At 37.8% G+C, this 26049-nt stretch overlaps 1 pseudogene; it reads right to left on the reverse strand.

The window, feature by feature from the left end:
* Positions 1-17334: 17334 nt before the first annotated feature.
* On the reverse strand, positions 17335-19026 carry LOC103599140 (annotated as a pseudogene).
* Positions 19027-26049: the final 7023 nt, after the last annotated feature.

The following is a 26049-nucleotide window of genomic DNA, read 5'->3' on the forward strand; positions in this document are numbered from 1 at the left end:
CAGAGTTCTTCAGAGAAACAAAACCAGTAGGTTGTATATGTATATAGGAAATTTATTATAAGGAATTGGCTCACATAATTATGGAGACTGACAAGACCCCAAATCTGCAGAGTGAGTGGGCAAGCTGGAGACCCAGGAGAGCCATTGGTGTAGTTCAAGTTCAAGTCTGAAGACCTGAGAACCAGGAGAGCTGACGTTTTGGTTTGAAGGCAGTCAAGAAGGAAGAATTCTCTCTTCCTCAGGGGAGCCTTTTTGTTCTTTTCAGGCATTCAACCGATGGATGAGGCCCAACCACATTAGGGAGAGCAACCTGCTTTACTCAGTCTACCAATTTAGATGTTAATCTCACCCAAAAACACCCTCCCGGAAGCACCCAAAATAATATTTGACCACATATCTGGGCACCCCATGGCTCTGTCAAGTTGACACATAAAATTAACCATCACAGAAGGGTAGCCCAAGAAATTCCAGAGATTTGAAGACATCTGGGTTATACACTATGTTCAGCAGAAGATGCATTCCTGATATTATTAAAAGAAGCTATGAAACGAAAAATGGAATTGTCATCAACAACTTAAAAGCTATCATTTATTTAATACTTTCTATCTTTCATATACCAGACTAGAAACTCAGTTAACCCTCACAACACTCTTTTAAGGTTGTGTAGTTACTAGTTCCTCTTTTCAGCTGAGGAAATTGTGGCTCTCAGCAGCTGGTAACCTTTCAAGGTCACATATTCCAGTGCTGTCTGACTCCAGATCCTCAAAATTTAAGCTTTACTCCCCAAAACTGCCCCTTGTTTTAGGAAAACTGATGAAGCTCAAAATCTTCAGAAACCATAGAAGAAGACCTGCTTGTTGTATAACTTTTATGGCAGGGATATTAGCTATTCATTAAAACCTCTTCTTTTCTTCCCAGGCATACAGCCAGATATATTTCCCAGCCTCTCTTGCAGTGAAGTGTGGCCATGGAATGTGCCCCATGGTGATGTATGATACTTCTAGGCCTGGTGTGTTAAAACCTCCCATAATTATTCCTCCATACTCCTTCACTTGTCTGACTCACTAGGATTGCATTAGCAAAGTGTCCTTGAAAGCCATATATTACATTGCCAAAGCCACCATCAGCTTGGATTTTTGAAAGGATGTGTGGAACAGAGCACAGAGCTCCTCAGCTAATCTGAAACCCACCTTGAGCTTTCTTCGTGTAGAGCTATTGTATTTTGGGACTTTTGTTTCAGCAGCTTAACTTGGCTAATTAATATTCCAGTACTGCTCTGATAGGAATGCATCCTTTTCTATTCGATGTTTCCAGAGATTCTATTTTCTAGAAGTCTATTGGTGAATTTTGTTTACTGATCAAATCTAGATGATCCAAATTTATTATCAGACCAAAACAATTGAGTGGATCTTGTCTATCCACAAAATCCTTGCTGCCATCAAGCAAAAATCTTGCAGCTGGTAAAGGTCACTTTTTGGAAAATGTATACAGACCACCTTCCTTTACTCATTTTACTCTAATTTTTTATGTTGTATATAGAACGAATGGTTTCCCACCACTCTACTTCATCTTAATGTCAGTCCACTTAAGTTACATAATGCAATTTACCATAAATTGAATTCAACAGGAAATATTTAGTTGCATTAAAAAAACTGAAACTCTGAACATAAATTTTCCTAATGGCCATTTCAATGCCATCTTAGATACTATAACTTCTTCAATGTAATATATCTGGAGTAACTAGGAAGATAATTAGAATGTCTGGCCCATTGTAAAAGTATGAGATTGAGTACAAGTTTATAGTTTTCATCACTTTTATTTTATTAATCATATGTGCTAAAAAATAGAAGATATTTTTCCTACCCTTGAAGACCTTAGCATCTGTCTAAAGCATACATTAGAAACACATATGTATATATAACATATGTATTGGTATTATATATGTATATATATTATAACATGTATTATATTATAATAATTGTATATGATATTATATATGTATTATGTATTATTTGTATAATATTTAATATACAAATATGTTACTATACATACATAATAATACATATGTATTTATATATAACATATATTTGAGTGTTCTTCATGGAAAATGTTCATGGAGGATTTATATTATCTTTCAATTCAATTTTCCATAAACTTTTTGAAGTACCCTTGTATAAATGTGCACTCAGTAAATGTATTACATACATTATATAATATATATATTTATATCAGTGTGTCCTCTTATGCAGAAGTCTGTACTCAGTCACAGGTATATTCCATAAATGCTTAAGGAATTATAAAAATAGGATAAGATAAATGCCCTTCCTCATAGCCATGGTCATGTGACCCAGTTCTAAATTTGAGAAATGGTTATTTCCACTAAAGCAGACAGTCAACTCCCTCTCTTAGTTTCTCCATCTTTCCTCATAACCGAAGGAATGACATAATACAGTGTTTTAAAATCGAATTAACAGATATTTATGGGGCCGGCCCGGTGGCGCACTGCGCTAGTGCGCCGCTTGAGAGGCGCGGAGGCGCTCCCGCCGAGGGTTCGGATCCCACATACAGACCGGTTCCCGCTCACTGGCTGAACGAGGCACGGGGGCAACACTGAGGGTTGCAATCCCGTTGCCGGTCCCGGTCCGGTACGGGGGCGACACTGAGGGTTGCAATCCGTTGCCGGACACGGAAAAAGACAAAAAAAAACAAAACAAAACAGATATTTACTGAGCAAGACACTGAGGGGGGCAGCAGTTGAACAGGCGTCATCTTTCAGAATTAGGCCAAGGGCTCTGTGGAACCAACAAGCTGCGCAACAAAGAGCGGCTTCCTCCCCGCAGCTGGGGAGCACTTCTCGCTTCTCAGAGTCTGGCTGCCAGGGGAGCCTCCCCTTTTATTTAGCTTCCTTATGTTTGTCCTCGATTTCTGACATCAAATAAAGTACAGATTAGTATTTCACTGTGAAATATGATGCACAAAGTGAGTAGAAGGATGAATAAAGAATTTAATTTACTCCAAGGTAAAGGTTAGACACTGACAAATTTTTAGTTCATGTGCAACTAGAGGTCCATTTAAAAGGATCTCATTGGGGCTGGCCCGGTGGCGCACTGCTACAGAGTGCCGCTTGGGAGTGCGGCGGCACTTCCACTGAGGGTTCAGATCCCACATACAGACCGGCTGCTCACTGGCTGAGCGAGGTGCAGGTGCAACACCGAGGGTTGTGATCCCGTTGCCAGTCCCGGTCCGGTACGGGCGCGACACTGAGGGTTGCAATCCGTTGCCGGTCACGAAAAAAGACAAAAAGGAAAAAAATAAAATAAAAATAAAAAAATAAAAGGATCTCATTGTTAAGAGGACAGATCTCATGTTAAGTGTTTTTACCAAAAATTTTTTTTAAAAATTACTTAGAAATTTCATTGTGACCTTTTGTTAATGATGCCCCCCACCCATCCCCCGCCCAAACTCTGGGAAATTTACATAAAGAGGGACAAATTAGAAAGGCACTCTGCCCTCTGTTCATCCTCCTTCCTTTCTGAAAGTCTGAACATGCTGTGAGTAGATTATTAAGCATTTTCAAATCACTGTTTATTCCTTCCTATCCTTTGTAAACCTTCGAAAAGCAAGGCCATTTCCTTCTCATGTATACTGAGGTCTAAGATATGAGGAGGAAAAAATAAATCCATTTTTTTTTTTCTTTAAAAGATGACCGGTAAGGGGATCTTAACCCTTGACTTAGTGGCGTCTGCACCACGCTCAGCCAGTGAGCGAACCGGCCATCCGTATATGGGATCCAAACCCATGGCTTTGGTGTTATCAGCACCACACTCTCCCGAGTGAGCCACGGGCCGGCCCTAAATCCATTTTTTAAATGGGACACTTTGAGATTGCTGAGTAGATGTCAACTGGAGCAACACGCCTGAAATTTTCATCATTTCTTCAGTGACAGTAGCCAGCTAGAGCTAACTGTTTAAGTATCTGGGAAAATACTGATGTATAATAGATATTTTTAGAAGTTATATTGAAGGGGCTGGCCCGGTGGTGCACTGCTACAGTGCGCCGCTTGGGAGTGCTGCGGCGCTCCCGCCGAGGGTTCGGATCCCAAATACAGACCGGCCGCTCACTGGCTGAGCGAGGTGCGGGCGCGGCACTGAGGGGTGCGATCTGTTGCCGGTCACGAAAAAAGACAAAAAGGAAAAAAAAAAAAAAAAAAGAAGTTATATTGAAAAGCTTGCCTGGTTTGAAGTCATTGAGAATTTAAGCCAACAAGGTTGAATTTCCCTTTAATATCAGAATTTTTTTTCATGTTTGAGTATTTAAAAGTAGCTTTGATAAATATTTGACACACTTTTTTAAAGATGTCTTCAATGGTGCTGATGTTTATATTTTGAGAGTGAACTTGGTATTTGGAAATGGTCAGAAGTCATTTGATGTCATGTCAGTTAAGTGACCAGCCTTGAAAATGTTTCTTTTGGGCCGGTGCGGTGGCGCACTGGAGAGTGCTCTGCTTGGGAGCGCGGCGGCGCTCCCACCGAGGGTTCAGATCCCACATACAGACCGGCCACTCACTGGCTGAGCGAGGTGTGGGAGCAACACCGAGGGTTGTGATCCTGTTGCCGGTCCCGGTCTGGTACGGGCGCGACACTGAGGGTTGCAATCCCGTTACCAGTCAGTAAAAAAAGACAAAAAGGAAAATGTTTGTTTTGATCAAAATGAGATGTGTCATAAGAGGTGAAACCTTCGTCTGAGTAGTTCATAACCTGGTTTTGAAGAAAATTCAAATGGTACCACCATTAGAATAAGAGTCTAACCTTCCAGAGTGTCTTCTCTGAAAGGTAATATCAATTTGGAGTTTTAAATGATAAGAAATTATTTAACTATGTGGTATTTAACTTTATAGTGACATCTCTTGAAATCTTTCATTTGCACTGAATTTGGTTTTTGATGAAAATATGTGTCATCTCTAAACTCTACGCGTCCCTCTCCCTGGAGATCTATTTATTTTCTGTGTTTAGATATGTACAAATATTCCTGTTTAGAAAGAAACAAAAATGAAAATAACGTTTACTTTATTGTCTACATATTTTATCTAGGATCACTTTTTCCTTTTTTTCTAGAACAAAATTATTCAATGAATAATGTAATGTATTGCCAACATTCAACTGAGTTTTTATAGGACAGACGCTGTGCTTAGCATTTTTCATGTCATGGTGCTCTTTCTCCCTGTGAGGAGTGTGTTATCCTCATTAAGGATGAAGTGTATTAGTTTCCTGGGGCTGCTGTAACAAAGTACCACAAACATGTGGCTTAAAACAACAGAAATTTATTTTCGCACAATCCCGAGGACTAGAAGTTCAAGATCAAGATGTCGGCAGGGCCGTCCTCCCTCTGAAGCCTCTAGGAAAGGATCGGTTCCATGCTTTCCTCTTGGTTTCTGGCTGGCCATCCTTGGTGTTCTCTGGCTTGCAGCTGTGTAACCCCTGTCTTGGCCTCTTCCCTCACACGAGTATCTTCCCTGTGTGTGTCTCTTTCTGTGTCTCTCCTCTTCTTATAAGGACATTAGTCATATTGATTACGGATCCACCCTTCTCCAGTAAAACCTCATCTTAACTTGTTATATATGCAATGACCTTATTTCCAAATAAGATCACATCCTGAGGTCTGGGAAGTACATGAATTGGGGGACATTATTCAGCTCATTACACTGAGACTCCAGTAAACTTCTGCACGTTAAATCGTTCAGTTTGGGTGGAACCAGGATTCAGGTAGAGGGGCCATCAGAGTCGGTCCTCGTGACTACTTCAGTATTCTGCCCATGTTTGCTGGCCCATTGCCTTACCGCTCCTTCCCTCCTTTATCCACGTGATCTGGTTTCTGGTCCCAGGTTGCTATTGAAACTCTTCTCCTAAAGGTCCTCACCTTCTTGATCATTCAGCTTCTTCCAGCACTAGTGGCAACACCCTTCTCCTAACCTCTCTCCTTCCTTAATTCTCTGGCAACACAACTGGGAGTCTCGCATCCCAGGCTATGTATTCCCTCTTGCACTGGATCTTCTTACTCATTCTAAGCCCTAAACATGGGTGCTTTCCAATTCACATTTCTTTGTTCCTCCCTTCACAGTCCTTCTTTCCAAAATCTCCATTGTCTTGGCTGCAGCTGTAACTTGTATGCCACTGCCTCCTCAGTCAATGCTAGTCTACTTCTCCACGTTGTTCTCTCCCCTAAGCTCTAGCTTCATGCCTCCAGACTCCTTTAGACAACAAGTTCTAGCATCATCTCTAATTCAGCATGCTCAAGACCAGATATTTTTCTTCTTTGAAAAGCTCTCATCCTTTCTCACCATTTGCACTGACTCTGCACTGGCCTAAGTGCTTAGTGTCTCATGGAAGGATTACTACAGGAATGCCCTAGTTAGCTTGCCCAGCTCCAGTCTCCACCCATCGGATGCATCTTGCCTGACCTTGCCAAACTAATCTCCCCAAACCCAGTTGTCATCCTGTTATTCCTCTGTTCAGTGATTCCCTAGGCTCTGCTGCTTCACACTAAAACTCCTCTGACATCTCTTTATCCACTGTGCCCGCCCAGTGTAGTTTTCCATGGCTTCCAACATGCATTGTACTTTAGTAAGGCTAATTACTTCTCTGCAAAGCTAAATGTATTCTTATCTTCATGCTTTGGTTTATGTTGTCTACTCAGACCTTTATCTTCTCAAATCTTACCTCTTCCTTCAGGCTCCAAATCAAATCCCACTTCCTCTAGAAAGTTCTCTCTTACCTTTTCAGCTTCTGTTTATTTCAGTGGAGCCCCAAGGAGAGAAAGACAGAAAAGTTGTCAGAAATACAGGACATACTCTGTGCGTGTGTGTGTGTGTCCTCTCTTCTTAGCTTCTGTGTTTAGGTTTGCTCCATTTCTCACTCGTCCATCTCAGAACTTCTAAAAATCAGCATACATATCACTATGAGCTGATCTGTTTTATTTACTGTTGCTTTATATATCTCCCTAAGTACTTTACATGACAAATGAGGGCTAAAGTCACATTTCATCTCCCCCACCACACACAACACCTACAGCACCTAGCACAATGGTAAATACTTATTGAATAACTTTTGTTTGATTCACTTAATAAAGTTTTGCAATAGTTTGAGAGTGGAGTTTATTACAGAAGTTCAGAAAAACCACATTTCTGAAATCTAATGTGTTCTACATTCTGCTTTTCTGAGCTAAAAATATTTCACCCAAAGTAGGCAGAGTCCTCATTATGAATTGTGAAGATGATTTTCTCAATCAAGAAAGCAAAACTTGGGCCGGCCCGGTGGCACAATGGATAGTGCGCCGCTTGGGAAGCGCGGCAGCGCTCCCGCCCGAGGGTTCGGATCCCACATGCAGACCGGTTCCCGCTCACTGGGTGAGCGAGGCGTGGGAGCAACACCGAGGGTTGCGATCCCGTTGCCGGTCCCGGTCTGGTGCGGGGGCGACACTGAGGGTTGCAATCCGTTGCAGGACACGGAAAAAGACAAAAAAAAAAAAAAAAAAAAGAAAACAAAACTTAATTATCAAAATAGTTTAGAGTTGTATTAACTCTCTGCTATCTTTGTTTTCCTAGACATACCCTTAAAACTACAATAACCGATAAAAATTATATTGGTAATACTGGAAAATTTTTATTTAGCAAGGTGAATGTCACATAAATTTATGGGGAACTTAAGCCAAATTTCTGAAAACAACTCATTGATATTCAAAAGCCAAAAATACTGAAGAACTCCATTCTTACGATATTAAAATTATTGGCTACATTTACAATAATAGTGAGGCATACAAAACTTGATTTTCTTTGCAAGAATAACGTGAGGGGATTAGAATTTTCAAAATTAATCTGAAGCAGTCACTGAATGTCAAATCCTAAGCATTTTCTGACCATTTAGTCTCTCTAGTCAGGAAGATATACATAAAAGATTGACACTGAAGCTTCCCGAGAACGAGATGATCTGGGTAGTTCTACATTCATCACCTTGGCAAGAGTGCAGAGAACACTAAGTTTACAACTAAAATTGACCCTTAGATTGAGGGAATAAATAAGGGGATGGCTCTATCCATGGGAGAAGCCAAGAACATATGGATCATGAATGGGGCCGGTTGGTTGGTTGGTTATGGGAGAAAACCTTCCAGATACAACCATATTAATTTTTGTATTATTTGGCCCTCTTTAACAGAAACTCAGCTTGTCAAAAATAAATAAATAAATAATTTGGGAGTTGGGTACTGCAGTGATTCAGGGGGTTCACCAAACCCAAAGGAAGGAATGCAACTGGAGTTCTGGAAGGAAGTGAAGCCAGCACCCGCCAGCTGACACAATCGAGGAAGTACTCTCAGTCAGTCTCTGCTTCTCCTTTCTGCTTCTCCTCCTGTCGTCTTCTTCTCTGAAGACTGCCTTTCTCTGGACTTCTGTCCACAAAGTGGGCTATGGTTGTAGGACATGTGAAGGGATAAACTTTATTCTTGGACTTACTTTTGAAATTCCTGGGTGAGAGCATCATTGACCCACTTAAGTCAGATCTCCAGAACTTGAGCAATCAGCTATGGTAATGGAACAGATTATCTACTGTACACTTGGCTGTCTGGAGGCCGCTTCTGTGGTTTTCTTGTAACAGGATATGTAAATGTAATTTTGAAATGCTCAGTTTTGTGATCCACCCTAAATTTCATCAGAGGCCAGGGAAGACCTAAACAATAACAAAATAAACTTTAAGTGACAGTAGAAGACAAAAATAAGTTTGTTCCATGATAACTTCCTTGGGTCATGCTAGTTCAACATTAAAGTTACATTTTGGATAGTAGATTGTGAAATGGGCAATTTTCATAGAAGAAGAGTCATTATGAGTTTGGCAGATACTCCAGAAATAGATACTATTGGAAGTGCAATCTGGATATAGCTTACAGATAAAATATATGTCTTCAGAAAATGCAGTTACAAAAGCCATAAAAATATATTGAAATGAAAGCTAATATTGTCATATCACCTGGAAACAAAAATAACTGAATCTCAAGGAATCTTGAAAAAGAAAAATTGCATACCAATTAATATTAGGTTAAAAAATGAATTATACAAATTCTATAGCATCAATCAGAAAATTTTTTTAAAAAAGAAACCAATTTATGACATCATACAGCTTTATCATATATTTTGAAGTCACCAAGTATGATGCCTCCAACTTTATTCTTTTTGTTCAAGGTTGCTTTAGCTCTGTGGGGTCTTTTGTGGTTCCACACAAATTTTGAGATTGTTTTTTCTATTTCTGTGAAGAATGTCAGTTATTTTGATAGGATCATGTTGAATATGTAGATTGCTGAGGGTAATATAGACATTTTGATGATGCTAATTCTTCCAATCCATGAACATGGTATATCTTTCCAATTATTTGTGTACTCTTCAATTTTTTTCACCAATGTCTTATAGTTTTCATTGTATAGATCTTTCACCTCCATGGAAATTTATTACTACGTATTTCTTTTTTTTTCTTCCCCTCTTGGATAGCTATTATGAATGGGATTGCTTTCTTGATTTCTTCTTTGGCTATTTCATTATTGCTGTATAAGAAGACTATTGATTTTTGTGTTGGTTTGTATATTCCCCCTATACTGAATTTATTTATTAGTTCTAGTAATGTTTTGGTAGAGTCTTTAGGATTTTCTATGTATACTATCATGTCATCTGTAAATAGGGATATTTTGACTTTCTTCTTTCCAATTTGGATGCCCTTTATTGCTTTCTCTTGCCTCATTGCATTGGCTAGAACTTCCAGTACAGTGTTGAATAAGAGTGGGGAAAGTGGGCATCCTCGTCTTTTTCCAGGTCTTAGAGGAAAAGCCTCCAATTTTTGTCCATTCAGTATTTTACTAGCTGTGGGTTTTTCCTCTACAGCCCTTACTGTGTTGAGGTACATTCCTTTTATTTCTAGCTTGTTGAGTGTTTTTATCAGGGGTGTTGGATTTTATCAAATGCTTTTTCTGAATCTATCAAAATAATCATATGATTTTTTTCCTTCATTCTATTGATCTATTCTATTCTATTGATGTATTACCTTTATTAATTTATGTATGTTGAACCATCCCTGCATCCCTGGGATGAATCACACTTGATCATGGTGAATGATCTTTTTAATGTGTTGTTGGATTCTCTTTGCTGGTATTTTACTGAGGATCTTTGCATCTGTGTTCATTAGGAATATTGGTCTGTAGTTTCTTTTTTTGTTGTGTTTCTTTTTTCCCAGTTCTGGTATAAGGTGAATGTTGGCCTTGTAGAATGAATTTGCGAGTATTCCCTCCTCTTCAATTTTCTGTAAGTGTTTAGGAAGAATTGGTATTAGTTCTTCTTTAAATGTTTAGTAGAATTCAGCAGTAAAGCCATGTGGTCCTGGGGTTGTCTTTGTTGGGAGACTTTTTTTTTTTTAAAAGATGACCGGTAAGGGGATCTTAACCCTTGACTTGGTGTTGTCAGCACCACGCTCACCCAGTGAGCGAACCGGCCATCCGTATATAGGATCCGAACCCGGGGCCTTGGTGTTATCAGCACCACACTCTCCCGAGTGAGCCACGGGCCGGCCCTGGGAGACTTTTTATTACTGCTTCAATCTCATTATTCATTATTGGTCTGTTTAAATTTTCTAATTTTCATGTTTCAACCTAGGTAAGTTGTATATATCCAGGAATTCATCCATTTCTTCTAGGTTTTCCAGTTTGTTTGCATAGAGTTGTTCATAGTAGTCTCTTATAAATACAAAATACTTTGTATTTCTGTTGTTGTAATGTTGTAAGGTATCAGTTGTAATGTTTCCTTTTTCATTTACTATTTTATTTATTTGAGTCATGTCTCTTTCTTTATTCATTACTCTAGCTAAAGGTTTACCAATCTTGTTTATCTTTTTGAAAGAACAACTCTTTGTTTCATAGATCTTTTGTACTTTTTAAAATCTCTAATTCATTTATTCCTGCTCTGATCTTTGTTATTTCTTTCATACTGATTTGAGGTTTGGTTTGTTCTCGTTTTTCTAGTTCCTTGAGGTGTAATGTTAGGTTCTTTATTTGAAAATCTTTTTTCTTTTTTGATGTGAGCATTTACTGCTATAAACTTCCCTTTTAGAACTACTCTTGCTGTAACCCATAGGTTCTTGTATGTTGTGTTTTAATTTTCATTTGTCTCCAGGAATTTTTTAATTTCCCTCTTGATTTCTTCTTTGACCCATTCATTATTTAGCAGCATAATGTTTTATTTCCATGTATTTGTACAATTTCTAGTGTCTCTTTTGTTGTTGATTTCTAGTTTTATTCTGTTGTGTTTGGACAAGGTAGTTCATATGATTTCAGTTTTTTAAAATTTGTTGAGACTTGTTTTGTGACCTACCATGTGGTCTATTCTAGAGAATATTATATGTACTGCCTGAAAAGAATGTGAATCCTACAGCTTTTGGATGAAATGTTCTGTATATGTCCCTTAGGTCCAATTGGCCTAGAGTAGAGATTAATTCTGATGTTTCCTGGTTAATTTTCTGTCTGGATGATCTGTCCTTTGCTGAGATGAGGTGTTAAAGTCCCCAACTATTATTGTGTTGGAGACTATTTCTCCCACTGGATCTAATAGTGATTGCTTTATATAAATGGGTGCTCTGGAATTGGGTGCATATATATTTAGAATTGTAATATCCTCTTGTTGAATTTATCTCTTTATCATTATATAATGACCTTCCTTATCTTTTTTTACATTCTTTGGCTTGAAGTCTATTTTATCTGATGTAAGTGTACTACTTCTGCTCTTTCTTTGTTTCCGTTTGCATGAAGTATGTTTTTCCATCCCTTCACTTTCAGACAATGTGTGTTGTACTAGCCCATTTTTGTGTGGCTGTAGAAGAATACCTAAAACTGGGTAACTTTTAAAGAAAAGAGGTTTATTTGGTGCATAATTCTGGGACAGCTGCATCTGGTGCAGCCCTCAGGCTGCTTCTCTTCATTGTGGAAAGCAGCAGGGCAGCCAGTGGGTGCAAGCAGATCACATGGCAAGAGGAAGGGGGCGGAGGTGCCAGGCTCTTTGTAAAAACCAGCTCTCACATGAAATAGAGTGAGAACTCACTTACAGCCTCCCCTGCCCCCCAGGGAGGGCATTAATGTATTTCTGAAGGATTCACCCCTCCATGACCCAAACAACTCCCAACACTGCCACATTGGGGATCAGATTTCGACATGTGCTTTGGGGTCAACATATCCAAACTATCATGTGTCTTTATAGGTGGAGTGAGTTTCTTGTAGGCAGTGTGTCATTGGTTCTCGTTTCATAATACATTGAGCCACTCTGTTTCTTTTAATTGGGGCATTTAATCTATTTACATGTAGAGTTATTATTGATACATGGGGACTTGTTACTGCCATCTTGTTACTTTTTTCCTGGTCATGGTCATCTAGTTGATCCTTTTTTTTTTTTTTTTTTTTTTTTTTTTTAAAAAGATGACCGGTAAGGGGATCTTAACCCTTGACTTGGTGTTGTCAGCACCACGCTCACCCAGTGAGCCAACCGGCCATCCCTATGTGGGATCCGAACCCGTGGCCTTGGTGTTATCAGCACCGCACTCTCCCGAGTGAGCCACAGGGCCGGCCCTAGTTGATCCTTTTTTCTGATTTTACTGTCTTCCTTTGTGATTGAGTGGCTTTCTTTCTCTAGGAGTGTATTTTGACTTCTTCCTATTTATTTTTAGTATATCTCGTAAGTTTTTGTGTTACGGTTACAATGAGGCTTACCAAAAAAATATTACAGTTAGAACAGATTATTTTAGAGCAATAACAATTTAGCTCTGATATCTAAGAAAAAAGAAAAAAAACAAAAAACAAAGACAACTCTGTGCTTTGCTGTCATTTCTCCCCACTTTTTGAAGTTGCAATTTACATCTTTCATATTGCCTCTCTCCCTCTCTCTCTCCTTTTTAAAAAATTTTTGCAGCAAGTAAGGGGATCCAAACCTTTGACCTTAGTGTTATAAAACTGAGCTCCAACCAACTGAGCGAACTTGCCAGACTAATAATGTCTATCTCTTATATGGTTGTTGTATATATTATTGTCTTAGATTTGTCCTTTAGTCTTCATGTTACAGACATAAGCAGTTTATTCACCACCCCTATGACACTGGGGTATTCTGAGCATGTCTGTGAACTTACTTTGCTAATGAGTTAGTACTTTCAAATATTTTCTTGCTGTTTCTCAGTGTTGTCTTCTTTCAGAATTAAGAACTCCCTTTAGCGTATCTTTTAAGGTTGGTCTAATGTTGATGAATTCCCTTAGCTTTTGTTTGTCTGGGAAAGGCTTCATTTCTCCTTTGTATTTGAAAATTGGTGGGCCGGCCCGGTGGCGCACTGGATAAGTGCGCCGCTTGGGAAGCGCAGTGGTGCTCCCACCCGAGGGTTCGGATCCCACATACAGACCGGTTCCCGCTCACTGGCTGAGCGAGGCGCGGGAGCAACACCGAGGTTTGCGATCCCGTTGCCGGTCCCCGGTCCGGTACGGGGGCGACACTGAGGGTTGCGATCCGTTGCCGGACACGGAAAAAGACAAAAAAAAAAAAAGAAAATTGGTTTTGCTGAACAGAGAATTCTTGGCTGACATTTTCCTTCTGCACCTGACTATATCATCCCATTCACTTTTGGCCTCTAGGGTTTCTACTGAGAAATCTGCAAGACATATTGGGGCTCTATTGAATGTTACATGTTTCTTTTCTCTTGCTGCTTTCCATATTTTCTTTGTCTTTGGTTTTTGATAATGGATTATGATTTCCCTTGGGGTGTTCCTCCTTTTATTGAATGTGACTGGTGACCACTGAACTTCCTGTATCTGGATGCTGTCATCTTTCTCCATACTTGGGAAATTTTCAGCCATAATTTCTTTGAATATGCTTTCTAAGTCTCTTCCTTTTTCTTCTCCTTCAGGTATGCCAATTATGCACAGGTTATTTTGCTTGTGGGAGTCCCATGTTTGCTGTATTTCTGTTTCATTTTTTCTTTTTGCTCTTCTGATTTGGTAATTTCATATATTATATCTTTGAGCTCACTGAATCTTTCCTCAGTTTGATTAAGTCTGCTGTTGGAGTTTTCTATCAAATTTTCATGTATTCTTTACTTCTAGAGGCAATGTATTCTTTACTTCTAGAATTTCTCCTTTTTTTTAATTGATTCAGTTCCTTTGTTAAGTTTCTCATTGTGTTCCTGGATTGTTTTCCAGATATCATTTAATTTTCTATCTATATTTTCTTGTGATTCCCTGAACATCCTTAAGAGGGTTATTCTGATTCTCTATCAGATATTACATAAAACTGCTATTCCCCTGGATCCATTGCTGGTGCTTCATTTGTTTACTTTGATGGTGTTATATTTCTCTGTTCTTTTTTAATCTTTGTGTCTGAGCATTTGAGGAAACTGCTACCTCTTCTGGGTTTTATGCTACCTCTCTAGGTTCTTTGTTGCTACCAGGTTCTTTGGTGGTGTTAAACCTTTACTGATTAATATCAGATCTTTGTCTCTGGTCTGTAGGGGATTTGTTTGTTTTTTCAGTTCCATGTTGGATTTTTAGCTACCACCACCACTTAAACTCTGCACTGGAACTAATTTGTTGTCCTTTTGTTAATTCCTAATTGAGGGAACTTCCTGTGGGGGCCAGCACTTGAGCCCTGTGGTTGAAATAAATTGCTGTTTTGCTGCTGATTCTCTGGGGAAGGCTTTTTGTGAGAATCAAATTTTAATTGTTGGTCTTTTAATCTCTTCCAGGCCTTGTGAGTTCAGATACACCTGGGCTGTGTTGAAATTCTGGCCCAGGACTGAGTCTTTCCAGCAAGATGTCCCCCCTTCAGTTCTATGACCCTGACCAGTCTCTACTGAGTGGGCCTGTGCCAATCAGAGAGCCGATCAGCTGCCCATGTTGTGCCCCAGTGTTCTGTCACTGGGCCAGCATTCCCCTGCACTCCAAACACTTCCCATGCGGTGGGCAGGTCCCTTGTGATGACTCACCAGCCTCTGGGTGGCTTCTTTCTTCAGTTGGCTGTGGTCTCTCACTCTTATGTGGGCCCATGGGAACCCTGTCAGTGGTCTCACTGGCCTGGGGGCTGATATGGTGCACCCTGAGGACCTATTCCCTCCTGCAGACTCCAAACAACTTCACACAAAGGGTTCAGCTGAGGCTTTCACTGGCTCCTGCTCTGTGTGCTGCCACTTCTTCCTACCCCTTAGCAGGCCGGCTCTGAAGTAGCTGGGGCTCGAAACAGTTGGAGTGATCCCATCTCCCTCTAGCCACTGCTTCTCCCACCTTCACAAACTCCACAGGTCTCTTCTCCTTTTCCCTGGAGCTTCAATGGTCCCAGGTTGGCAGTCTTTGCTTTTTAATAGTTACAAATTGATTGGATGTGGAGGAGAATGATGCTGGGGACCATCTGTTCCACCATCTGGATGATGTCACTCCCCCTGTGTTTTGTAATTTTTAATATGCAGGTCTTGCATGCTTTTGTTTGATTTATTTCCAAGTATTTTATCTTTTTCTAACTACTGTTGTAAGTGGAATTTTAAAAATTTTTTCCAGTTGTTTGCTGCTAGTACATAAAGAAGCAATTGATTTTAGGACATTGATCATGTAACCTGTAACATTATTTAGTTCGCTTATTAGTTCTAGTAGTTGCTTGTAGATTCCTTAGAATTTTCTACAGCGACAAAAAATTATGCTCTTTTTTTTCATGCCCTGTTCTACCATCTATGACCTCCAGTACGACATTAAGAAGTAACATCTTTGCCTTGTGTCCAGTCTCAAAGGGAATACAGTTAGTCTTTCACCATTGAGCATTATATTAACTATAATATATATATATATATATATATTATAGTTATATAATATATATATATATATATTATATATATATATTTATATATATATAAACTTCTTTATCAGGTCAATGAAGTTTCCTTCTATTCCTAGTTTGCTTAGAGTTTCGTGGTTTTTCTCAATTCATTAGTGAGTTTTTAATTTAGTCAAGTGCTTTTTATGCATCTATTGAGGAAATCCTATGGTGTTGCTCCTTTATTCTGTCAGTATGATAAATTATATTGATTGACTTTTTGATGTAAAATCAAATTTGCATTCCTGGGATAAATTCTACTTTGTTATGGTATATCATCATCCTTTTAATACATTGCTAGAATTAGTTTGCCATTATTTTGTTAAGGAATTTTGCTTCTATGGTTATGAAGAATATTGCTTTGTATTTTTCTTTTAAAAAATAAAACACATTTTATTTAGATTAAAATACTTTGAACGGAATTTCTTTTTGACACCAAAAATAACAGCAATAATTTTTTGTATTATTTTCATAAACAACAAAATTCCCACTTTTCCCAGGTAATTCTGATAAATCAAGACAAGGCAGTGGAAATGGTTATGGAAAGAAACCAGTCAATGTAATAACTGCTAGAAAGCTTATGAATCAGTTAAGGTGTCAACTCAACAAATTAATGTAAACAACAACCAGATGTGGAACAACTTTGGATTGCCTTCTAGTCAAATAATTATGTCTTTACACTCACTTAAAGGAGACAAAATCTACACTGAAATCTCTTTTTGGTGAGGTCTCTGTTTCTGTTACTTGTTGGTAATTTCCTTAACTGCCCATTAAAGATTCGTAGCAACATACTAAAACACCTTTATTGTACTACTTTATAAAATATATTCTTCTTCCCACACATCCCCAACATTTACTTCTCCAAAGAATTGGCAACTTAATACCTGATAATTAGATTCATGGAATTATGAACTAAAATATCCCCAGAGTGCCAACCACAGAAATTACACAGAAATGAATGTTCTTTTAATGCTATCTTCTAAAAGTGAGATCTTCAAAGAATGAAGGTTCAAATAGTGGTCATTTAAGAGTAGACTATCAATGTATACATTTAACAGATGACCCATAGGCAAATATTCAGTGATTACATGGCCTATATAAACCTTATAGCCTTTCCTCCAAATATCAAACATAAGGAGATAACCTATTTTTATTTTTTTATTTTTTATTTTATTTATTTATTTATTTTTTCCTTTTTGTCTTTTTTCATGTCCAGCAACAGATCGCAACCCTCAGTGTCGCACCCGTACCTGACCGGGACCGGCAACGAGATCGCGACCCTCGGTGCTGGGCCCGCACCTCGCTCAGCCAGTGAGCAGGAACCGGTCTGTATGTGGGATCCGAACCCTCGACGGGAGCGCCACTGCGCTCCCAAGTGGCGCACTGTAGCAGTGCGCCACCGGGCCAGCCCCGGAGATAACCTATTTTTAATAATTCTCTTCAGTATTTTCAATGGTTTCTGAAATACTTGTAGTAAGCTCTGACTTAAATGTATAGTTTGATAGATGTATCCACCATTAAATTAAGATCATATTTTATATTAACATTTATGTTAAGCAAAGTTAAGTTACTTGGCCTCTGGTTGTTGAAATATTTTAGTTATATTTTGAGATGCTTTTATCCAATTTCATAGCTTTTACTCTCAAACTTCATTGAGGAAGAATACATAGGACCTTCATCTGTAATCCTGATCTGTGATATAATTTTCTTTATTTCATCTTTTTTTTTTTCGTGGTTGACCAGTATGGGGCTCCGAACCCTTGACCTTAGTGTTCTAACACTGTGTTGCAACCAGCTGAGCTAACTGGAGAGCCCCCGTAGGATCTTCAGTAATGCATAGACAGTAAGAAAAAAAACTCGAAAGGAGACAAATAGGGAGCTTTGTAGATGATGGATGGAAGCTCTATGTCTTTCCCTCTATTTTTGGCTTGATCCTCCAACAATGAAAGTTGCTAGAGGGTGTGTTAGGATTGGGCAAGTCACTTCACTATATGTTGGCATGGTGTTAAGTGTAAGCTGTTCTATGACTGGGGCTACCAGAGATAAGCATTTAAGAACTATGAGGTACTGTTCTAAGAAAATGGATTTAAGCTCCTAAATTATGTGCCTTATTGTTAGAACACTAAGTATTTCTTTATAGTAATTCTCAATGATTAGTTGAGATTCTAGGTTATCTTGCTGATCCCTGAGGAATTTCCCAGGAAGGTTCATTTCAACATCAAATTTGGTTGCCCAACTCAGGGCTTCCTCAAATCAAAATTTATTATAAACACAAATCTTTTCCATCTCTTCATGTAATGCAACTCTGCAGTTAAGCTGCCGGCTGCAAAAAGACTTCACAGGTGTGGCCCTGGAGATATTTTCCAAAGGCTCTCTTTTAAAAACAGGAGATTTTATGAACAACAGTTGTTATAATTAAATCAAAATCTGTTAGTGCACTACGGAGAATAAAAACTTGACCAGCTATAAAGTTATTCCATCGAACATTTGTGTCATTATTTATACCATCTAAACATAAAACAAGCGCTTGCAAGACTTCCACAAAAATTTCAAAAGCATCATGCCTGCCTGTACATTTAGAATGGCAAATTTCCTTCAGTTCATTTGCCTTTTCTGTTCATTGTTCTGAAAAAAAGGCAGAAATTGTATTGTTGAGTTCTAGAGCAGCTGTGATCTACAGAAGAAAAGAACAAACAGCTTTGATTTCTCCCAAAGCAATAGATACTCCCACGACGGACAACTGATTTTGGCAAATACATATTTAAGGCAGAAGAACAGCAGAGTGTGTAGGTTTCTCAGGGTTATTTCTCTAAAAGTCTAATTACCATAACTTTCATTTTGAAAGAAAGTCCACTTGACATCCACTAAGTCAGACCACAGCAGCGCTCCCTGTTCATTCCCCCATTTTTCATTTATTGTAGTGTGAAATTTCACAGCCAAAATTCCTGCTTCAGTTTAAGAAGGCAGAAATCCCACACGCCTCTCTCGGATCTTGACGTTCATCCCACATGCCTCACCAGTGCTGGTGATTGCTCTTTCTCTGCTGTGTCCACCATATCATCAGTGGTAGTGGAAAAGAAGGGAATCTCTCGCTTCCCTGTCTCTTCCCTATGCAGCATCTGTTTCTGTTGTGTTTTCAAACTGATTGACGTGCTGACTGCTATTGCCTCAAAGCACTTTCTCAGAACTGCCTCACCAGCGTGTGCGTGCACATCTGCAGTGCTCGAACTTACCAGGAGAAAAGAGACCTTTAGGGATTCTTGTGGAGTATGCATAAAGCAAATGTACTTCACAGGGCCCGGTTTTCCAAAGCCTTGCAGTTTCAAATATTGACCTTGCAAAGGACAGGAAATTTTCCCCAGGCTATAGTCTCTGTTGTAAGATAAAGAATTGTAACACAGCAAGGTTGCTGGCTCAAAGACAGACAGGTTACTGATTGATATGTAAAGGTACTGGGAAATTGCTGTAAGAAGAGAATGTTTGCTAAAATCAAGCTTTTGCTAGTGGACTCACTTAACTGCATTATAGAATGTCACCTTGCTTGTCTTACTGAATGTTACCAGCTTCTATTGTTAAACTTGTTAAACTATACTTAGCAAAAATCCCACCTATATTCTTGTTCTGTAACTTCCTGGTCTGGAGAATAAACGCAGGAAGAGAACCCAAATTTGGGGTTAATTTCCCAAATGGAAGGAATGCCTCTCTCTTGAGGTTTCTGGGAGATTAACCCCTTTTCGGGGCTTCTCACTGCTCAGAAGAGATAGGCTTTGAGTAATCTTTGGTGGCTCCGTCACGCAGGGGAAAAGGGGTGACAAATCTGTGGGAAGCAAAGCTACCGATTCTGTCAGCCTCACATTCATCCAGATGTGTGTTCTGTAGTAATCAAACTTCACGTAAAGATTTTAAGTAATCTTTGTTGTCATTTTCTTCAAAGTAGAGTTCTAAAATGTCCTCATCTCGTTCTTCATTTTCCTCTCTGCGCTGGAGTTCTAAGTACTGCCATTGTTTTTGCTTATATGTTTGTTCTTGTTCAGAAGTTATATCAGTTTTTTCTTTGTGTCCTGATTTTATTATCACTCAGTTATTTTATTCATTTTCTCTTTTTTCCCAGTAAGTCTTTTTTTTATTGAAACATATTGATTATACATATTGGTGGGATACAGAGCTGAATTTCAATTTCAATGAATGTATACAATGCATGATGATCAGATCAGGGTAATTAGCATATTCATCATTACCAAACTTAATTATTACTTTGTGGTGAGGATATTTGATTCCTCTCTTCTAGCCATTTGGTAATATGCAGTAAATTATCAATGATTGTTGATTATTGATGCCTAGCTCAACTGTACACCAGTAGAACTTATTTTTTCCATATGGCTGTTTTGTGTCCATTAACCAGTCTCTCATCATCCACCTCCCCCTTCCCCTTTCCCTCCTCTAGTAACCACAGTTCTGCTCTCTCCTTCTGAAAGTTCAACTTATTATTATTACATTGTTTACTTATTTTACTTTATTTCATTTTGGTTTTAGTTCCCATTTGTGAATGAGAACATGCAGTATTTCTCTTTCTGTTGCTGGCTTATTTCACTTAACATGATTTTCCTCCAGCTCAGCATCCATACTGCTGCACATGGCAGAATTTCATTCTTTTTTATGGCAGAGTAGTATTCCATTGGGTATATTTCATTCATTTTCAGTGTCTACGATGTGATTGTTCAGATGACTGGTAAAATCAATTATTGGTGGCATAGCATAATCTCAAACAACTCTCCTGTAATTACTAGTTGTACAAATGATAGAGTTCAAAGTGTTTGGCAGTAATGTTTACTTAACTAATGAGGTGTTTTATCTTCTATGTCAGTTTTTCTACACTCCTTCATTCACTTTGAGCCTCTGTCTAGGTCTTGCAGGAACCTGACGAAGGCCAGATTGGATTTCCTTATCTTCCATGCGCAGTTGGGGGCTACATAAAAGCTTGATATTGTAGCCCGCCAGCCAGCCAGCCCTCTCCTCCATCAAATTCAGGGCAGCCTGCCTGTTGGTAGTGGAGGAAGGAAACCAAACTAGGTGGCCAACTCGACATGACTAGTGTTTTAATATTCTTTCTTTAAAATGTCTTTGTCAGACTTAGTATTAGGGTTGTGTTGGCCTCATAAAAGGCATTGGAATGTGTTTCCCCTCCTCTGTTTCTGAAAGCATTTGTGTAAGATTGTTATCTTTTCTTACTTAAATGTTTAACAGAGTTCACCAGTGAAACCATCTGTGCCTGAAACTGTATTTGAGAGAATATTTTGATAACAAATTCAATTTCCTTAATAGATATAGAACAGGTCAATTTTTTTATCTCATCTTGTGTCAGTTTTGGTAAATTGTATTGCTAGGAAATGTGTACATTCCATCTAAGATATTTAATTAACTAGCATAAAGTTGGTCATAATATCTGTAATATATTCACATATTTATTCATGATATTGGTAATTGCTTTCATTTTTTTCTGGATTAGTCTGTCTAGGTTTTATCAACATTGTTATCTTTTTCCAAAAAGCCCCCAAAAGTGTTTTATATATATATGTGATAATTTTTTCTATCATTTTTGTTTTCTATTTCTCCTCTTATCTTTATTATTTACTTCCTTCTCCTTACTGTGGATTTACTTTGCTGTTTTTCCTCTAGGTCTCAACTGTCCTGATTGAATACCTTTCATTTTTCATATGGTAAGCATTTAAAAGTTCTAAGCACTAAGCTGTGTCCCACAAATTTTGGTATATTTTTATTGTCATTCAGTTTGAACTATTTTCTAACGCTTCTTGTGATTTTTTTTCTTTGACCCATAAATTATTGACAAGCAGGTTGTTTAATTTCCAAATATGTAGATTCTCTACCCCTAGATATCTTGTATTGTTCTTGGTTTCCATTGCGGTCATAAAACATTGTCTCTATTATTTCAATCCTTTTAAAGGCACTAAGACTTGTTTTATGACCCAGCATGTGGTTTATTGTAGTAAACTTCATGTGTGCACTTGTAAAGAATGTTTATCCTGCAGTTGTTGGGTTTGGTGTTCTGTAAATGTCAATTAGGTAAAGGAGATTGACAGTGTCATTCAGATCTTTTATCTATTTGTTGGATTAATTGCTGAGAAAGTGGTGTTAAAGTCTCCAGCTATCATTGTGGATTTGTCTCTATCTCCCTTTGTTACTTTGTCATCTCGGGTATTTTGAACCTTTTTATGAGGAAAATATGCATGTATGATTTTTGTGTCTTTTTTTGTAAATTTATCCTTTTATTATTAGTAGTATGTCTGTCTTTATCTCTGGTCATATTCTTTGTCTTGGCATCTATTATATCTGATGTCAATATAGCCATAGAGTTCATCTCTTGTGGAGTAACTACGTTGAGTTATCCTCAAGTTGAAGTGTTTAGTTCATTTACATTTAGTCCAGTTATTGATGATTGAGTTTAGATCACACATTTTACTAGTATTTTCTGTTGGTCCCATCTGTTTTTGTTTGATTTTTTGATTCTCTGTTCCTACTTTCTTAATTTATTTTGGTTTAATTGAATCATTTTGAGACTACCTTTTTAATGGATTGCCTTTTTTATTATACCACTTTGTATTGTTTCAAGTGGTTGCTCTAGGGATCACAATATAAATTCTTAATTTTTCACAGTCTGCTTAGATTTAATATTGAACCACTTCATGTAAAGTATGAGAATCTTTCAGAAAATATAGACTCATTACTTTCTTTTGTTTTTTAGTTGTTACATGTAAATCCCACAATACAGTGTGGGGTTTAAAGCAAATATAGTCACATTTATTCATAATAAGTTAGAAAAACCCCACAATCTTTTATATTTAGCCACATATTTACAGTTTTTGGCACTTCATTCTTTTCTGAAGATTTGAGTGTTTAATTCCTTTGCCTAAAGAACTTCCCTTGCATTTTTTTGTACTGCAGATCTGGTGATAAAAATTCTCTTTGTTTTTATTTATCTAAAAATGTCTTAATTTTGCCTTCATTTTCAAATGTTATTTTTACCTCATTGAGTTTACTTTTTTCCTCCTTTCACCGGTTTAGAAATGTCATTCCACTGTCTTCTTGTGACCATTTTTTCTAACGAGAAATCATTGTTAATTCATATTATTCCATTTCACGTAATATGTTAATCCACTGTTGCTTTCAAGAGTTCCTCTTTACTGTGATTTCAGAAGTTTGACTCTGATGTACCTAGATGTAATTTTCTTTTTCTTTTTCTCCCCTGCTTGGGTTCACTGGGTTTGTTATATCAGTAAATTTATGCCTTTCACTAAATTTGGGGATTTTTTCACCATTATTTTCTCAAATATTTATTTTCTCTCTTTTCTTCTGAGGCTATGATGACACATATGTTGGACCTTTCCACACTGTCCCCATAGCTCACCGAGACTCCTCATTTTTCCCAATCTTTTCTCTTGGTTTTTCAGATTGGATACTTTTTATTGCTCTATCTTCAAATTTACCACCTCTTTCTCATTTCAATCTGCTATTAAAGCAATATTGTGAAATTTTAATTTCAGATACTGTGTTTTTTCACTTTTTGGATTTCCATTTGTTTCTCTTTTGTGGTTTCAATTCCCTTTCTAAGATTTTTCTATGCATTCATTATGACTGTTTTCCCTTAAATCCTTGAGATGGTTATAATAGCTGTTTTAAATCCCTTAATGTTAATTCCAACATCTGTGTCATCTCAAGGTCAGTCTCCATTTATTTGTCTTTTACCTGGAGTTTAGGTCACATTTTACTGTTTCTTCATAAGTCTAGCAATTTTGGTTCACTTGGACATCATGAAGAATACATTATAGGGACACTGGATTCTGTTGTGTTCCTCCGAAGATGTTTTCTTTTTGTCTTTAAACCAGCAATTAATCTAACTTCAAACTCAAATTCCAACCCTATTTTTCCTCCAGTGGAGCAGCTGAAAACTCAGTTCAGTTCTTTTAGGCCTAGTTGGCCTACTTGGAGTCATCCTCATGCATATGTAGTACAGGAATTAGCTAGAGATTATGGCCTGGTTTATATACAGAATTCCCCTTTCCCTATTCTACCCATGGCTTTCATGTTTCCAGGATTTCCCTTCTCATTTTCTAGCTACCGTGGTCTCCCAAACTCTGTCTCCAAGCTGGTAATACTGTGGATTTCTATTAGAATTTTACCCACCAAACAAGCTGCAACTAGGGCCCACCCTCAGACAAAAAGCTGTATCAAAACAGGAAAATTATGCTATGCCATTTCCTTCCCTCAAGTGTAGATTTACTTTCAGTTTCCTTTAGTTCCTCTAGAGTGCCTTCAGATTATTGTATTTTATATTTCATATAGAGTTTATATTTGTTACCAGAGAGAGGGTTGACATGATAGAAGCTACTTCTTCATTACTGGAATACTACTTGCATTAACTTTTTATTCACTGAGAAATCATTGTTTATTAGTTTTCATGGTACCTTTATGTAGTAGTTGCCTGGTATTTGAGTTAAGTAGATTTTCCCCTACTGTAGCACTGTCAAATATTTTATTCATTTATTCATTTCCCATCTATTTATTGAGGATCTGCTAATTTCTAGGCATTGGATAAAAGTAAACAAGATGTAGTTTCTGCCATCATAGAGCTTAGAGTCTAGTGCTGCACTATGTATTACAGTAGTTACAAGCCATGCATGACTATTTAAAATTAAATTGAAATTAAATAAAAATAAATGAAATAAGAAGTTAGTTCCTCAGTCACACTAGCCACATTTCAAGTGCTCAGTAAATAGCCACATATAGCTATTAACTACCGTAATGGACAGAACACATATAGAACATTTCCATCATCCCGAAAGTTCTACTGGACTGTTTTGATGTAGGGGAAGTGAGGAGTATGAAAATTTATCACTAAAATCTAGTATAATAACATAAAAAAATAGAGTTATATACAAAGTAAGACAGCTGAACAGAGGTGATAATACTTAATTGATATTACAAAAATCCAAAGGGGTGCTGATATTTAAGCTGAATTTTTGATGATTAGAAAGATTTGATTAATCATCCCAGGAAATATGAACAGCACGTCCATAAGCTATGAAGACCTAAAACAGATTAGGGAACTACAAGAAAACTCCTTGGCCGGCCCGGTGGCGCACTGGATAAGTGTGCCGCTTGGGAAGCGCGGCGGCGCTCCCGACGTCCATAAGCTATGAAGACCTAAAACAGATTAGGGAACTACAAGAAAACTCCTGACTTTCCTATTTCTATTTTAGGCATCTGGATGAATGGCAGTAGCAAACCTTTTCTTCTGAGGCTACACTGATTTGGGACTACATATGGAGCATATTTAACTGGAAAGTAATGAGTTTGTTTAGGACCATATTGCATCTGAGATCCCATTGGACACTTAAGGAAGCTGGATTTATAATTCTTGAGCTTCACAAGGGAAGTTTGAGCTGGAAATGCAGACTTAATGGCATAATATGTTTTAGGTGGTTGTTAAATTTGTTAGCATCTTTGAGATGCCTCAAAGGATATCAAGTGAAAAACGAAAGGAACTAGCACATCTTCATTATTTAATATATGTCAGACATTCTGTTAGGCACTTTACATATATTTGGGAAGAAATACAATTACAATTGTACTTTTTTATTGGAGAGACCTGGATCTGAATCTTTGCTATACCACTTTACTAACTGTGTGACCTCGAGCAAGTTACTTAATTTCTCTAAACTCGTTTTCTCAGTTTTCAAAATGAGTAATAATAAGACCTGCCTCATGGGGTTCTTTGAGAATTAAATAAACATTTGGAGTGCCTAGCATTTGGTAAGTCCCCAATACCTGTAATCTACTCTTATTATTGATATTATTATTAATGTTATTTTATTTAGCCTTCATAATAACCTCATGAAGTAGCTTTGTTGTCTCATATAACTGAAAGTATTATGACTTGCCTAAGGTTTCAGGTTGACTAGTGGATGATCCAGAGCCAGACTGCAGGTGTTCTGATTTCTTTTCAGGGCTCCTTTCATAATACTGCTCTGTAGTAGTTTCTTACAGGAATTTGAAACATGTACTTGGTTAATTATATTCATAAGAATATATATATATATATACACACATATATATATATATATATA

This window comes from Galeopterus variegatus, unplaced genomic scaffold (assembly GCF_000696425.1).
Source record: "Galeopterus variegatus unplaced genomic scaffold, G_variegatus-3.0.2 Scaffold2864, whole genome shotgun sequence".
NCBI lineage: Eukaryota > Metazoa > Chordata > Mammalia > Dermoptera > Cynocephalidae > Galeopterus > Galeopterus variegatus.